This window comes from Rhinatrema bivittatum, chromosome 4 (genome assembly GCF_901001135.1).
Source record: "Rhinatrema bivittatum chromosome 4, aRhiBiv1.1, whole genome shotgun sequence".
In the NCBI taxonomy this organism is placed as follows: domain Eukaryota; kingdom Metazoa; phylum Chordata; class Amphibia; order Gymnophiona; family Rhinatrematidae; genus Rhinatrema; species Rhinatrema bivittatum.
Window position 1 is genome coordinate 398836002 of NC_042618.1, and position 16517 is coordinate 398852518.

Genomic DNA, 16517 nt, shown 5'->3' on the forward strand with positions numbered 1-16517 from the left:
GATATACATTGGCCCCAGTGTCCCCATTCCTTTAGTCAGTAGTCAATAAACCCACAAATTCACAGCTCAAGTCAAAACTTTACTCCAAGAGGTATACAGAGGAGACCTTCAAGGACATGAGCAGTTCCATTTCCAGTCTGCCGGTGCCTGTGCTGCTTTGGAGCATTAAGGTCACCTAGATTAAGGCCATCTAGAAGATTAAGGTCACCTTGGAATGGCAGGAAGTAATCCTGTAGTTAGGCCTTACCTTCCAGGTGATGCTTTATCTACAAGCACCAAGGATGTGTCTCCAGGGGTGTATGCCCAGGAGAGGAGGGCTAGGCCTTCCATTACAGATGATGTTTCAATCATTAGGAATGTAGATAGTGGGGTGGCTGGTGGGTGTGAGGATCACTTGGAAACTTGCCTGTCTAGTGTGAAGATAGCAGACCTCCTGTGTTACCCAGAAAGGATTTTAGAGAGCGCTGGAGAGGAGCCAGATGTCATGATACATGTGGGTACCAATGATATAGGAAGGTGCAAGAGGAAAGTTCTGGAAGCCAAATGTATGCTTTTAGGTAGGAAACTGAAATCCAGAACCTCCAGGGTTGTACACCCAGCAATTCTCCCCATTTCATGTGCAGAACCCCAGAGGCAGGCTGAGTTCTGGAGTCTCAATGTGTGGATGAGATGATTGTGCAGAGAAGAGGGTTCTAGATTTGTCAGGAACTAGGCAACATTTTAGGGAAGAGGGAGCTTATTCTGATGGGATGAGCTCCATCTTAACCAGTGTGGAACCCAGCTGCTGGCTACTACAAGGAGAAAGAACAGCTTTTAAACTAGATCATGGGAGAAAGTCGATAGTCAGGAGCACAAAGTTAGAATGATCTTCAAAGGTTACTGAAGTAACCCAGGTGGAATTTAATAAAGAGCAGACAAATATGAAGGATTCCAAATTACCTATCTCAACTGCTGATAAGCAGGTTGTGAACACAAATACAGATAAAGGTACAAGTAAAAGGCATTCTCTAAATTGTATGTGAACATCAGAAGTCTAAAAAATAAGATCAGAAAATTAGAATGTATGGCATTAAAATAAGATATAGACATAATAGGTATCTCAGAGACCTGGCTGAAAAAGCACAATATATGGGACACGTTGATACCAAGCTATAAATGTTATCGCTATGATAGGGAAGATCAAACAAGTGGAGGGGAAGGCACTATATGTTAAGGCAGGAATAGAGTCAAGCAGGATAAAAGTCATGTAGGAATCAAAATGCACTGTGGAATCTTTTTTGGATAGAAATTATATGGGTGACAGGGAAGACTATACGGCAGTGGGTGCAGTATTACACATAATACTGTCCACCTGGCCAAGGTGCAGAATCAGAGAATGAAATTCTTACAGAAACTTGGGAGATTTCAGTTTACCCCAGTATTAATTGGGCAAATGGATACGCTATGGAGATAAGCTCTATAAGATACCTAAAATGATTGTTTCATGGAGCAACTGGTCCTGGATGATGAGACAAGAAGCTTTTTAAGATCTAGTCCTCAGTGAAATGCAGGACCTGGTGCAAAAGGTAACAATGGTGGGGTTGCTTAGCAACAGTGCGTACACAGGCAGTGGCATATCCAACAGGGAAAAGGAGGGATAATACCTCTGTATGAATCACTGGTGACATCCCGTCTGGAGGCTGTATCTCTGACAGATAGCACAGAAATAGTCATGAGACAGGAAAAGAGGGTCCTTAGTACCAGGAAAATCATCCCTAAACATAGATTACTAATTATGGTGAATTCAGTGAAAAAAGTGAATTTTGAAGATTTTTTGCTTGTTTCATCAAAATATTCTCATTGCTTTCTAAAGTGGGAAAATTCATAGACACAGACAAGTCTTGCAGAATTGTTGGCAAAGGCAAAATATCTATTTAGATATTTTTGCCTTCACTGCAAATATTTTTGGCAGATCTCTACTGCCTAGACACAGGGTCCCTGGTTTCCTGTGTCTTCATGACCATGGAAAGGGATACAAATCGCAACCCTTTGCAGAATTGCCCAGTCTCTTGTAATCATGGGAAACCAGAGATGGGTAGCTGAATAGAAGTGCAGGGGCCCTACCTCCCTCCTTCGTCTGCCAATCCTTGCCACTCTGCTGATCCCCTGCCCCCCTGAGTTGGCAAGAAAGAGACAGAGAGAGAGAGAGAGAGATAGCACCTCAGGCTATGTCTTCCTCTTCTGCTGCCCAGAGCCAAAGTCATGGTTTCAATCATGCGGCACTGAGATGTTCCTCGAGGTTCAAACTGCGAGTCTGGTCCCAGGTGACAGAGGAGAATGCGGCCTGAGATGCTGCTGCTCTCCTCTACTTGCCATCCGGGGAATTGTTGGAGAAATTGATCTGGGGGAACTGACTGGGAATGGAAGAACTGGCTGGGGTAAAGGGTGAGAGGGGTCTGCAGAGAAAAGAGATATTATTATTATTATTTATTATATTTGGTATAAGAACATAAGAACATAAGAAATTGCCATGCTGGGTCAGACCAAGGGTCCATCAAGCCCAGCATCCTGTTTCCAACAGAGGCCAATCCAGGCCACAAGAACCTGGCAATTACCCAAACACTAAGAAGATTCCATGCTACTGATGCAATTAATAGCAGTTGGTATTCCCTAACAGGCCGATTCAGTAAAGTCCGCTAGAGAGTAGGGATGTGAATCGTTTTCCATATCGTCTTAACGATAGAAATCGTGTGGCAGGGCAAGAAAATCGTCTTAGGCACGATTTTTTAGTTAAAAAATCGTTAAAAATCGTTTTTTCCGATTAGTGCGCACTAACTCGAGTTAGTGCGCACTAACGGGAGTTAGTGCGCACTAACTGAAAATGATACAATTTGACACTTTTCAGGTCAGTTAAGGTCAGTTTAGGAATGAATATGTATTCCTATTGGCTGCCCTCTTATTTATTCATGTTACCAAGTTTCCTACTGACAGTATATGGGGGATGGGAAATGGAAACAGTTGGTAGCTTGACAAAACAAGTAATGTGATCAGTCAATGTGACTAGAACTTGTGCCCTAACCCTGATACCAGGGGTATTGTGATCTTCCTGCACACAGTGCCCTATCCCTATTAATACCAGGAGTGTTGTGATCTTCCTGCACACAGTGCCCTATCCCTAATACCAGGGGTGTTGTGATCTTCCTGCACACAGTGCCCTATTCCTGATACTGGGGGTGTTGTGATCTTCCTGCACACAGTGCCCTATTCCTGATACCGGGGGTGTTGTGATCTTCTTGCACACATCCCGGTATCAGGGATAGGGCACTGCATGCAGGAAGATCACAACACTCCTGGTATTAATAGGGATAGGGCACTGCATGCAGGAAGATCACAACACTCCTGGTATTAATAAGGATAGGGCACTGCATGCAGGAAGATCACAACACCCCTGGTATCAGGGATAGGGCACTGTGTGCAGGAAGATCACAATACCCCGGAGGAGTGAGGGTCAGGCAGCTCCCCCCTGTCTGTGAAGCCAGCCTCTCACTAGTAATGCAGGGAGGGAGCTGTCTCAGACTTCACCATCCACCCCCCCCCCCCCCCCCCTTACCCACACACCATTCACTAGCTGGGACATGGGGGAAGTCAGGAGTGAGGGTCAGGCAGCTCCCCCCTGTCTGTGAAGCCAGCCTCTCACTAGTAATGCAGGGAGGGAGCTGTCTCAGACTTCACCATCCACCCCCCCCCCCTCACCCACACACCATTCACTAGCTGGGACATGGGGGAAGTCAGGAGTGAGGGACAGGCAGCTCCCCCCTGTCTGTGAAGCCAGCCTCTCACTAGTAATGCAGGGAGGGAGCTGTCTCAGACTTCACCATCCTCCCCCCCCCCTCACCCACACACCATTCACTAGCTGGGACATGGGGGAAGTCAGGAGTGAGGGTCAGGCAGCTCCCCCCTGTCTGTGAAGCCAGCCTCTCACTAGTAATGCAGGGAGGGAGCTGTCTCAGACTTCACCATCCTCCCCCCCCCCCCCTCACCCACACACCATTCACTAGCTGGGACATGGGGGAAGTCAGGAGTGAGGGTCAGGCAGCTCCCCCCTGTCTGCGAAGCCAGCCTCTCACTAGTAATGCAGGGAGGGAGCTGTCTCAGACTTCACCATCCTCCCCCCCCCCTCACCCACACACCATTCACTAGCTGGGACATGGGGGAAGTCAGGAGTGAGGGTCAGGCAGCTCCCCCCTGTCTGTGAAGCCAGCCTCTCACTAGTAATGCAGGGAGGGAGCTGTCTCAGACTTCACCATCCTCCCCCCCCCCCTCACCCACACACCATTCACTAGCTGGGACATGGGGGAAGTCAGGAGTGAGGGTCAGGCAGCTCCCCCCTGTCTGTGAAGCCAGCCTCTCACTAGTAATGCAGGGAGGGAGCTGTCTCAGACTTCACCATCCTCCCCCCCCCCTCACCCACACACCATTCACTAGCTGGGACATGGGGGAAGTCAGGAGTGAGGGTCAGGCAGCTCCCCCCTGTCTGTGAAGCCAGCCTCTCACTAGTAATGCAGGGAGGGAGCTGTCTCAGACTTCACCATCCTCCCCCCCCCCCCTCACCCACACACCATTCACTAGCTGGGACATGGGGGAAGTCAGGAGTGAGGGTCAGGCAGCTCCCCCCTGTCTGTGAAGCCAGCCTCTCACTAGTAATGCAGGGAGGGAGCTGTCTCAGACTTCACCATCCTCCCCCCCCCCCTCACCCACACACCATTCACTAGCTGGGACATGGGGGAAGTCAGGAGTGAGGGTCAGGCAGCTCCCCCCTGTCTGTGAAGCCAGCCTCTCACTAGTAATGCAGGGAGGGAGCTGTCTCAGACTTCACCATCCTCCCCCCCCCTCACCCACACACCATTCACTAGCTGGGACATGGGGGAAGTCAGGAGTGAGGGTCAGGCAGCTCCCCCCTGTCTGTGAAGCCAGCCTCTCACTAGTAATGCAGGGAGGGAGCTGTCTCAGACTTCACCATCCTCCCCCCCCCCCCCCTCCCCCACACACCATTCACTAGCTGGGACATGGGGGAAGTCAGGAGTGAGGGTCAGGCAGCTCCCCCCTGTCTGCGAAGCCAGCCTCTCACTAGTAATGCAGGGAGGGAGCTGTCTCAGACTTCACCATCCTCCCCCCCCCCCCTCACCCACACACCATTCACTAGCTGGGACATGGGGGAAGTCAGGAGTGAGGGTCAGGCAGCTCCCCCCTGTCTGTGAAGCCAGCCTCTCACTAGTAATGCAGGGAGGGCGCTGTCTCAGACTTCACCATCCTCCCCCCCCCCCTCACCCACACACCATTCACTAGCTGGGACATGGGGGAAGTCAGGAGTGAGGGTCAGGCAGCTCCCCCCTGTCTGCGAAGCCAGCCTCTCACTAGTAATGCAGGGAGGGAGCTGTCTCAGACTTCACCATCCTCCCCCCCCCTCACCCACACACCATTCACTAGCTGGGACATGGGGGAAGTCAGGAGTGAGGGTCAGGCAGCTCCCCCCTGTCTGTGAAGCCAGCCTCTCACTAGTAATGCAGGGAGGGAGCTGTCTCAGACTTCACCATCCTCCCCCCCCCCCTCACCCACACACCATTCACTAGCTGGGACATGGGGGAAGTCAGGAGTGAGGGTCAGGCAGCTCGTCCCTGTCTGTGAAGCCAGCCGCTCACTAGTAATGCAGGGAGGGAGCTGTCTCAGACTTCACCATCCTCCCCCCCCCCCCTCACCCACACACCATTCACTAGCTGGGACATGGGGGAAGTCAGGAGTGAAGGTCAGGCAGCTCCCCCCTGTCTGTGAAGCCAGCCTCTCACTAGTAATGCAGGGAGGGAGCTGTCTCAGACTGGTATCAGGGTTAGGGCACTGTGTGCAGGAAGATCACAACACTCCTGGTATTAATAGGGATAGGGCACTGTAAGAGATGACTGTAGTAGATTGAATAAAGATCTGATGTTTCTGCTCTCCTCACACCAAACAAAAACAACACACAAGCAGAGAAGCCCTTCTTACAAAGCTGAGCTAGTGAGTTAAGTAGGAGGAAAAGTAAACATACTGGTGCCAGTGTGGCTACTTAAAAAATACACTTACCAACAATCAATTACATATATTTGAACTGTGTACAGTTCCAGCCAGGACCACCTTTCTAAAATGCACAGTGATTGGCAAATTCAACATGCACTAGCATTTCAGGTGCCTGCTAACAAAAATAATAAACAAACAAGTTCTAGTCAGGTGAGTGCTGATCATTACATTACTTTTTTTGTCAAGCTTCCAACTGTTTCCATTTCACATCCCCCCAACCATATTGGTAACATCAATAGATAAGAGCACAGCCAGCCAATAGGAATACATACATACATATTCATTCCTAAGTGACCTTTACTGACCTGGGAAGTGTGAACACTTTGTTTCATTTTCTGTTGGTGTTCGTTAGTTTCCAGTTCCATTTCCCATCCCCCCAACCATCACCTCAGTGGTAACATCAATAGATAAGAGGGCAGCCAGCCAATAGGAACACATATTCATTCCTAACTGACCTTCAGTGACCTGGAAAGTGTTTATTTGTATCATTTTCAGTTAGTGCGCACTAAATCGAGTTAGTGCGCACTAACGGGGAGTTAGTGCGCACTAACTCGAGTTAGTGCGCACTAACACGATTTAACGATTTTTAACGATAAATCGTTAGAATTTCTATTGTATTGTGTTCTATAACGATTTAAGACGATATAAACATTATCGGACGATAATTTTAATCGTTGAAAAACGATTCACATCCCTACTAGAGAGCTTTTTACTGCTTTTCTGTGCACTTGTAGAAACTTGTAGAAAGCACTTGTAGAAACTTGTAGAAAGCTTCATCCAGGTGTTTTACATTACATAATTAAAATGCAAAACTTTGCAATCTAAACATGATGTGACAGATTGATGCAAAGACCAATTTAACATCTAGACTATTTAAACAAAAAACGTAATGAATTAATACCAAATATTCAACCATAAAACACACAGTCCGATTAAACAGATCAACAGAGGAAGTATACTAACAAAAATTCCTCCTTGAACAATGTACTACTTGAATCAAGATCCTAATTCAGCATCATAAAAACAAAGAGACCCAAGTATTTATCTTTAACCCAAGTGACCAAGGAGTGCTGATAGCTCCTATTAGTTAATGTCTGGTTAAAAAGCCATGCCTTTATCAACTTTCTGAATATAAGATAGTTCAGTTCTAAGCGAATAACAAGTGGTAAGGCATTTGATACAAAACAGGCATGGTAATTAAAAGAAGTATGATGGGGTTAACACCATCCCAATGGGTGAAAGTAGAGGAATCACCAACAGTTCTTGTTGAGAGGCGCACAAGACTCTCCCAGGACAGTAAGGGCCGGATTTTTAAAAGGTTACGCATGCCGGGCCTATTTTAAAAAGGCCCGGCAACGCACGTAAAGCCCCGGGATGTGTGTAAGTCCCGGGGCTTTACTAAAGGGGCGGTCCGGGGTCAGAGGCCTCCGACCACAGCGGCCATTGCCGCTGTGTCGGAGGATCACGTGCTGGCAGGCTGCCAGGCACGCAATTTGCGCCTGCCCAGAGGCAGACGCAAAAGGTAAGACAAAGGTTGGGGGAGTTAGAGTAGGGCTGGGGGGGGGAAAGGTTAGGGATAGGGGTGGGAAGGTCAGGCTGGGGGAAGGGAACGGGGGAAGGCAGCGCGGCTTGGCGCAAGCAAGGTGCACAATTGTGCACCCCTTTGCGCGCGCCGACCCCATATTTTATAACATTTGCGCGCATGTTATAAAATCGGGCGTACATGTGTGCGCGCCGGGTAGCTCACACACATGTACGCCTGTGTGCAACCTTTTAAAATCTACCCCTAAGAAACTACAAAGGTTGGCCAGAGAACTCAGGGGACCCCACACAGAGCTTGAAAAGTCAAAGAACTTTTAGCTTGCTTCTCCAAAGGATAGGGAAGCCAAAAGAACTCCTGCAGCGCAGCAGATACATGGTCAAATATTCTTAGCTGTAAATCAGCCTTGCTGCAGTATTCTGCCTAAGTTTCATTTGGTCTGAATAACTGAAAGGTCCTCATATAATGAGTTACAGTGGTGTAGTCAAGATAAGATTTGAAAATGAATTAATGTCTGCAAATCCCTTTTCTCTAAAAAGGGTAATAAATGTTGAATGTAAATTTAAAAAAAGGAAATTTGAACTAGGAAAGAAATCTGTGGAACCACATCGAGTTTAGAATCAAGTTTAATTCTCAGGGCTGGAACTACCTCCCTGAAAGGAATCTGGGTGTTCACCACAGTCAATGTCCTTGAAGGAGAACGAATGTTTGCTCACCTGGACAGTTTTCAACTTAGCAGGATTAACCTTCAATCTAGGAACGGACAACCAACTGGCAACACTATCCATGCAGCTACTGAACCTCAACATCTCTTCAGGACTGTGGGAATGGGCAGTGATTCCCACAGGCCTAGAGACAAACTAAACTGACTCCAGCACAGCCATAGACTGTCTTCTCCTCAGACAGTGTACACTCTTTACTTACAGTATGTTGCTTCATCTCAGCTCAAGGTTTGGACAATGTTATGCACAGGAGCTGCCTTCCTCCCAGAGACCTGGCCTAGTCTTGGAGGAGAAGTCCATTACCTGCTATTAATTAAGTTGACTTAGAAAACAGCCACTGCTATTACTAGCAACAGTAACATGGGATAGACTTGGTTTTTTGGGAACTTGCCAGGTTCTTATGGCCCGGATTGGAGACAGGATGCTGGGCTTGATGTATCCTTGGTCTGACCCAGTATGGCATGTTCTTATGTTCTTATCCCCCACCTGGATCCCAGCTCTTATTCCCCAGTCTCTGGCTACGTCCTCTGAGCCTGCTCATAGGGGCGGATTTTAAAAGGAGCGCGAATAGGCCTACTTTTGTTTGCGCTCAGGCGCAAACAAAAGTACGCTGGATTTTAGTAGATACGCGCGGAGCCGCGCGTATCTACTAAAAAACCTGGATCGGCGCGCGCAAGGCTATGGATTTTGTATAGCCGGCGTGCGCCGAGCCGCGCAGCCTACCCCCGTTCCCTCCGAGGCCGCTCCGAAATCAGAGCGGCCTCGGAGGGAATCCTCTAACACCCTCCCCTCACCTTCCCCTCCCTTCCTCTACCTAACCCACCCGCCCGGCCCTGTCTATACCCCCCCTTACCTTTGTTGGGGGATTTACGCCTCCTGGAGGGAGGCGTAAATCCCCGCGCGCCAGCGGGCCTCCTGCGCGCCGGGCCGCGACCTGGGGGCGGGTACGGAGGGCGCGGCCACGCCCCCGGACCGCAGCCACGCCCCCGTACCCGCCCCCAAAACGCTGCCGACACGCCCCGAAAACGCCGCGACGACCGGGACCGCCCCCGACACGCCCCCTCCGAAAACCCCGGGACTTACGCGAGTCCCGGGGCTCTGCGCGCGCCGGTAGGCCTATGTAAAATAGGCTTACCGGCGAGCAGGGCTCTGAAAATCCGCCCCATAGAGCATACTCTTCTTAAGGCATTTAAGGTGGACCAAGCGTCTAGCCTAATTCTGCACACATAAATAGGGGAACACAAAGGGTACTGCCTTACATACTCCTCCCCTCAGCTTGGACTCATAGGAGCAAGCATCCCTACTCTCACATTGATTCCATCCAGGAGAGTCCAAGACCTCCGAATCCCCTTAAGAACATAAGAACATAAATTGCCATGCTGGGTCAGACCAAGGGTCCATCAAGCCCAGCATCCTGTTTCCAACAGAGGCTAAAACCAGGCTACAAGAACCTGGCAATTACCCAAACACTAAGAAGATCCCATGCTACTGATGCAATTAATAGCAGTGGCTATTCCCTAAGTAAAATTGATTAATAGCCATTAATGGACTTCTCCTCCAAGAACTTATCCAAACCTTTTTTGAACCCAGCTACACTAACTGCACTAACATTCTCTGTGTCGACTCCCTCCGGGTCTGATGGATGGCTGGCTGCCGCGGCATCTCTATGCTGTCTCCCTCTGGCGTCCCTGGACCGGCTTGATGTTGCAGATCCGCCATGTTGCCATGTGCCTTGATTGTGTCATGACCACCACCTAGTGTGCCATTTGCACAATGTACATCCCCAGTCCTCCAATTAAGACCTTTGTTGGCTCTGGGTTTGAATTCCACCCAGATGGAGCTGGTGATAGAGGAACCACCAGGGCTGGTTCCTCTATCACCAGCTGTGCCCACTTCTTGGTTTCTGGTATAGAGCCCCTCCCTGGCTTCTCTGTATCCTCTATCAATGGAGTCTCCACAGTGCCATCCTCTGGGCTCTCTGTGGACTCTTTCTCCAGGTTCTCTGCAATGTCCTCCTCTGGGTTCTCCAATGTCTCCTCTTCTGTACACTCTGATCACTTGCCCACACCAGTCGCTAGCTCCTCTGCAGTCTTACTCACTGGGGTGTCCTCAGTGCCACCCTCTGGGCTCTCCGTGGCATCTCTTGCTTTCCTTTCCGTGCCCTCTCTCGGGGCTTCTCACATAACTTATCTCCGGACTCCCAGAAGTGTTTGGGCACCCTACAGGGTCTTCATCTGGACCGCCTGTAGCACCAACTTCTCGCTAGGGTTCTCTTTGAGAACTCTCCCAGAGTTCTTCACAGCCCCCTTCTCTGCACTTCTCACAGGAGGAGTCTCTTGTCTCCCGGTAGGGTTTGGGCACCCTACAGTGTCTTCCTTGCAACCATCTGTAGTGCCAACCCCCATCTTCTCGCTACTGCCTCCTCCTGGCAGTCTGTGTTGCTCTCTTCGGTGCTCTCTGTGTCTTCTCTCTCAGGGCTCTTCACAACCTCCTCCAAGCTTCTCACAGGAGTTATTTCTGGACTCCCTGTAGTGTTTGGGCACCCTCCTTTCTCTTCATCAGGACCCCCTGTAGTGCCAATCTCCAGTCTTGCTTCCGGCAGGCTAGGAAGTTTTCTCGACTTATTCACTAGCCTAGCATTCTCTCTGGCAACTCGCTTCCAGTTCTCCTCCCACTGGGTCATTTCTGCTGAAATTTCTTGTAGTTGAGCGACCAACTGCTGCCATTTGGTAGTGTCCCCTCCTGGGCCCTCTGCATCACCACTTCTTGACAAGGCTACGAGACCCCACTCCACATAAACGTTGATGATGGCCCTGGTCTGCTGACTACTTGCCAGGCTTTTTTTGTAACCTTTTATCTCCCTCCTGGAGAGTCTGGATCCAGGCTTCCATCATGCTCTCTGACTGCTGCATCCTGGCTACTCCATTCCAGGTTTTCATTCTGGCTGCACACTTAGCAGCGCAGAGTAGCTTGCTTCCTTCCTTAGGGACACACTCTTCCCCCACACACAACACTCTCAGCCAACTCTAGCAGCTTCCCAGGGCCACACCCTGCTCAGCACAGCCTTGCTGCACCAGTGTTTCTTTCACTTTTCTTTTCAAGGCAAAAAAGCCTGCTTGACCAGCGATAATTTTCTGTTAAATCCCTATCTCCCAACAGGGCTTCTCCAGTTAATCCTAAAACTTTCTGGTTGTCTCTGCAATCAGGCCCACACACTGTTTCCTCTCTACCTGAAACTTTTCTCTTCGGTGCAGCTTCTGCCACACCCTTTCCCAAACCACAATGCTCTGTGCACTCCTGTGTTCTGTATTTTGTTTAAATGCCACAGGCCCCCTGGGTTCTGTACAGCATTTAGAACCACAACTCTCTGCATGCCACACAGACACTTTCTTGGAGGCTGGGTTTTTTTTCTCTGTGTACTGATTAGAAAAAAAACCTACTTTTGACACCATATGTGGGAACAAGCAATGATTCCCACAGGCCTGGAGACAAACTAAACTGACTCCAGCTCTCTTAAAACAGTAACTCTTTATTATAACTTCACACATGGACAGCTATAGACTGTCTTCTCCTCAGACAGTGTACACTCTTTACTTACAGTGTGTTGCTTCATCTCAGCTCAAGGTTTGGACAATGTTATGCACAGGAGCTACCTTCCTCCCAGAGACCTGGCCTGGTTATCATCACCTGGATCCCAGCTTTTATTCTCCAGTCTCTGGTTGTGCCCTCTGAGCCCCATCTGCCCTGCAGGATCCCACCCATACAGCATACTCTCCTTAAGGCATTTAAGGTGGGCCAAGTGTCTAGCCTGATCCTGCACACATCAACAGGGGTACACTAAGGGCACTACCTCACAAGGACATTGTAAATCAAGGTATGCAAGCAATAACCTGGATAACATCTGCATAAAAAAGACAGCTGTAACTATAATCCTGAATCAAGGTCACCAGTGGGGCTAAAAACAAATTTAAAAGCAACGGAGACAAAACAGATAAGAGGTAAGTTCAGTGTGTGTGGTGGTGAGTATTTGTGTGGAGAGGAAATAGGGGATGTGTATAAGAGAAAGAATTCAGGGAGTAAGAGAGAAAGAAGAAGGAAATGGCGTGTGTACATGTCTGTCTGTTTATGTGTATATGAGAGAAAAAGAAAGGATCTGCACTGGGTTGAGGGGAAGAAAGAAGAAGAGGGTGAACATGTGAAAAAGGTGGTCTGTGCCAGATGGAGTGGGATGGGGTATCTTGCCCTTTTTTCATCCTTGATCTTTCCCCACTCTGTTCCTCAATAGTGAAATACAAATTAACAAGGGGAACGCCCTTCTGGTGTTCTAGTTACAGAAAGATAACATGGAGTACTCTGGAAAGCTACTCAGTGATACCTGCTTTTTTTTCTCGCCAACATAATAAGTACGGCAAACGTTTTCAAAATTAAAAACTACAGGCAATGAGTACACCCGTTTTCCACCAGATTATATAATCTATTCCAACAGTCGTTTGTCTGTTCTTCTGTAGACTTGTAGAGGTCCATATTTAAATGGTATGCCTGGCTAATTCCCATTTCATCACCCCTGACTCATGTAGCTAAGGAGTTTGCTGGCTAAAATCTTAGCTGGATAAGTCAGGGGAAGCCTGTTTTTAACCCAGTCAGTCATTCTAGGCATTCAATTTATTTACGTCTCCTATGCGGAACAATGTCAAAGGCCTTACTGAAATCCAAGTACACTATATCTAGCACTCTCCCTTGATCCAGCTCTCTGGTCACCCAATCAAAGAAATTGATCAGATTCATCTGACAAGATTTACCTCTGGTAAAACTATGCTGCCTCAGGTCTTGCAATCCATTGGATTCCAAAAACTGCACTATCCTCTGTTTTAGCAGTGACTCCATTAATTTGCTCACCACAGAGGTCAGATTAACTGCTCTGTAGTTCCCAGCCTCCTCCTTACTTCCACATTTATGAATAGGAACTACATCTGCTTGTCTCCAGTCCTCCGGGACTACTCCAAACTCTAAAGAAGCATTGAAAAGGTCAGCCAGCAGAGCTGCCAGGTCATATTTAAGTTCCCTTAGTACCTTTGGAACCGATGCAATAAATTTTGCAAAAAGCGGGCAATGACTTTTGAGCGCCTGCTTTCTTAGGGCACGCATCACGCCCGCAAGGGGGGGTGCCATGTAATATGCAAATTAGGGGGTCGTGCTAGCAAGGAGGCGTTAGGGTCGCTTGCGCGACTTTAGTGCCTCCTTGCTAACACGACCTCGCGCCGGCTGCTGGTTATGAAGACCGACGTCGGTAAACTCGGCATCGGTTTTCATAACCGGCCGTCTGCCAGTAATGAAAATGAATGCCGAGTTAATATCTGAGCGATAAATGTGCGTCTGAGACGCACATTTATTTTTTTGAATGCGGAGTGAATGAGTAATAGCCTCATTCACATGCATTTGCATGTGATGAGCACTAACTCATTCGCTCCATGTCGGACGCGTGTTAAATAGGCGCTAATTCCCCTATTGCATTAGGGGTGGATTAGCACCTATTTAACTCGCATCTGACAGCAGGTTAAACAGTATGCACGTGTGAGCGCACTGTGTTGCATCGGCTCCTTTGGATGTATCTCATCCAGTCCCATTACCTTACCTACTTTAAGTGTAGTTAACTCCTCACCAACGCACTGTTCCGAAAATTGATTGAGGTTTACCTTATGTGGTCCTGCTCCAGGCCCTTCCACTGTGAACATTGAACAGAAATATTTGTTATGCAATTTTGGTTTTTCCTCATCAGACTCTACATATTCCTCCCTTTCACCTTTGAATCTCACAATGCCACTTTTACACTTCCCTCTATCACTAACATATCTATTTTTCCATATTTGCTACTTTTTCTTCTACTTGAATTTTTGCATTTTGACTACTTTCCTAGCTTCTCTTACTTTTCCAGATACTGTCGCCTGTCTTCTTCTTTTTGCAATCTCTTGTAGTTTATGAACGCTCACCTTTTCTCCCTTACGTTTTCAGCTACTTCTTTAGAAAACCATAGTGGCCTCTTTTTCCTCTTTCCTTTATTTACTTTCCTAACAAAACGATTAGTTGCCCTTATGATATCTCCTTTTAGTTTTGCCCACTGCTCTTTTACTTCCTCTAGATTTTTCTATCCAGATAATAATTCTTTGAGGTACTCTACCATTTTAAGAAAGTTTTCCTAAAGTCACCTTCGAGTGAACCTTCATCTCTTATGCCCTAATACTGAACCACACTCTTGGATCATTACTGGATCCTAGATGATCATCCACTACACCATCAGAAAAACTGTCCTCGTTGGTAAGCACCCTCCCATGTGGGTTCTGTTACCAGTTGGCAGAACAGTTCTCCTTGCAGAGAATCCGGGATCTCCCTGCTTCTAGAAGATACTGCAGCGGAGTTGTCCCAATCAACATTGAAATCCATGTGTGAAATCCCTTAGCAATTGCACCTACTCTTTCATAGCAATTCTTTGAATATGCTCCATTAAATTTCTATGAATTTCTTCTGTCTCTGATGGAAGTCAGTATATTACACCAATATAAACAGATGTTCCATTCCTGCTTTCAGATTACAGTACCTCCTCCTTACCGCCTAAGCCCTTCAATGCTGTTGCTTTAATATATTTTTTAAATATATTATGCCACGCTTCCTCTCTTCCTTCCTGTCTAGTCCTTCCTGAATCAATTGTAGTGCAGTATAACTATATTCCAGTCATAGTTTTCATGTACCAGTTCTCCATGACAGTTACTATATCTAAATCTTCCATGACTGCCTCTAGATCTGGGATTTTATTCACTATACATATGAACATTAGTGTACATTGCTTTCCAAATACTGCTCCCATTCTATATGATACAGACCTTCAGTACTTGAAAGGTTTTAATGATCCATGGTAGTCAACAAACCTTTTCCATTGGAAACAATTTAGTAGAATTAGGGGTCATGATTTGAAACTCCAGGGAGGAAGACTTAGAACCAATGTCAAGAAATATTTCTTCACTGAGAGGGTGGTGGATGCCTGGAATGCCCTTCCGGAGGAAGTGGTGAAGACTAAAACTGTGAAGGATTTCAAAGGGGCATGGGATAAATACTGTGGATCCCTAAAAGGCTAGAGGATGGGAATAAATAAAAAATCTAAACTGGCACATGGGGGTAACCTGCACGGAGTAGCAGTTACTACCTTGGGAAGCTTGCTGGGCAGAATAGGTGGACCATTGTGGTCTTTTTCTGCCGTCGTTATTATGTTACTATGTTACTATGAGTATTTAATATTTTACTTACCTTTGTCCACCCATCCCTGATGATTCTAGTTTAAAACCCTCCTCAGTAGGTTTGCCATTATGTTTTGAAAGATGCTATGCCCTGATTTATATTCCGCCTTACAGGCACTTCAAAGCAGATTACATTCCTAGACAAAACAAAAGTTATCTGTCTAAATTAGCCAAAAAACACCGATATTCAATGTTATCCAGTAAACTGGCCAGCCTCAGAGCAGTCTAAAGTTAGCCAGATAAGTAGTACCTGTTTGCTCAGGATAATTTAGTTGGCTGAATATTGATTCCCGTAGTGTTTGCTAGTCAGTCTTTGTTTTCCATGAAAATATCCCAGCTGGGAGGAAAAGAGTAAAAAGCTTGGTGCGAAATTGAGTGAGCCATCCTAGGGCTAGGGTTCCCACTTGAGCCAGATCAATCCTGACAGACTGATCCAACTTTGGTTTTACCCTATTGCATCAAAGGCATGCAGTTCCAATGACTCTGGGCAAGGCAAGTCGATAGATGCAAAGAAGAAAAAGTAGAAGTGGATCAGCCTGTCAGAAATGACCTGTCTCAGTCTCCAGTCCTGTCTCCTTCATATTTTCTACAAAAGGTGAGTTTTCTCTTCTTCGTCTTCTGTCTCTTCCTCCGTTCTTCTCCAACTCTCTTGTCACTTACCCAGAAAATCTCTCCCTTCAGAGCAGAAGCTGAGATGCGTGTCGGCTTATGGTTCCGAAAGAAAACTACAACTCCCAGCATACGCATTACCACGGAGAGTGACGAGAAGCTAGGAGCTACCAAACTAGAGGTTTATTCTTTATTAGCTCTCTTGCCGCACAAGCCCATAACAATAAAACTACCAATCCCGATCGGCATTGCGAATCTTCGCGCCCTCCC

General features: G+C 47.4%; 1 long non-coding RNA gene across 1 annotated transcript in view; it reads right to left on the reverse strand.

Annotated features, from left to right (window-relative positions):
- The window catches only part of LOC115089544, a 39119-nt gene extending 22766 nt beyond the window's left edge, over positions 1–16353 (reverse strand). Inside the window, exons 1-3 of the long non-coding RNA XR_003856154.1 lie at positions 15889–16353; positions 15649–15775; positions 14046–14074 (exon numbers count right to left, since the gene is read on the reverse strand). This is a non-coding gene — a long non-coding RNA (uncharacterized LOC115089544). The remainder of the gene's footprint in view (positions 1–14045; positions 14075–15648; positions 15776–15888) is intronic.
- Positions 16354–16517: the final 164 nt, after the last annotated feature.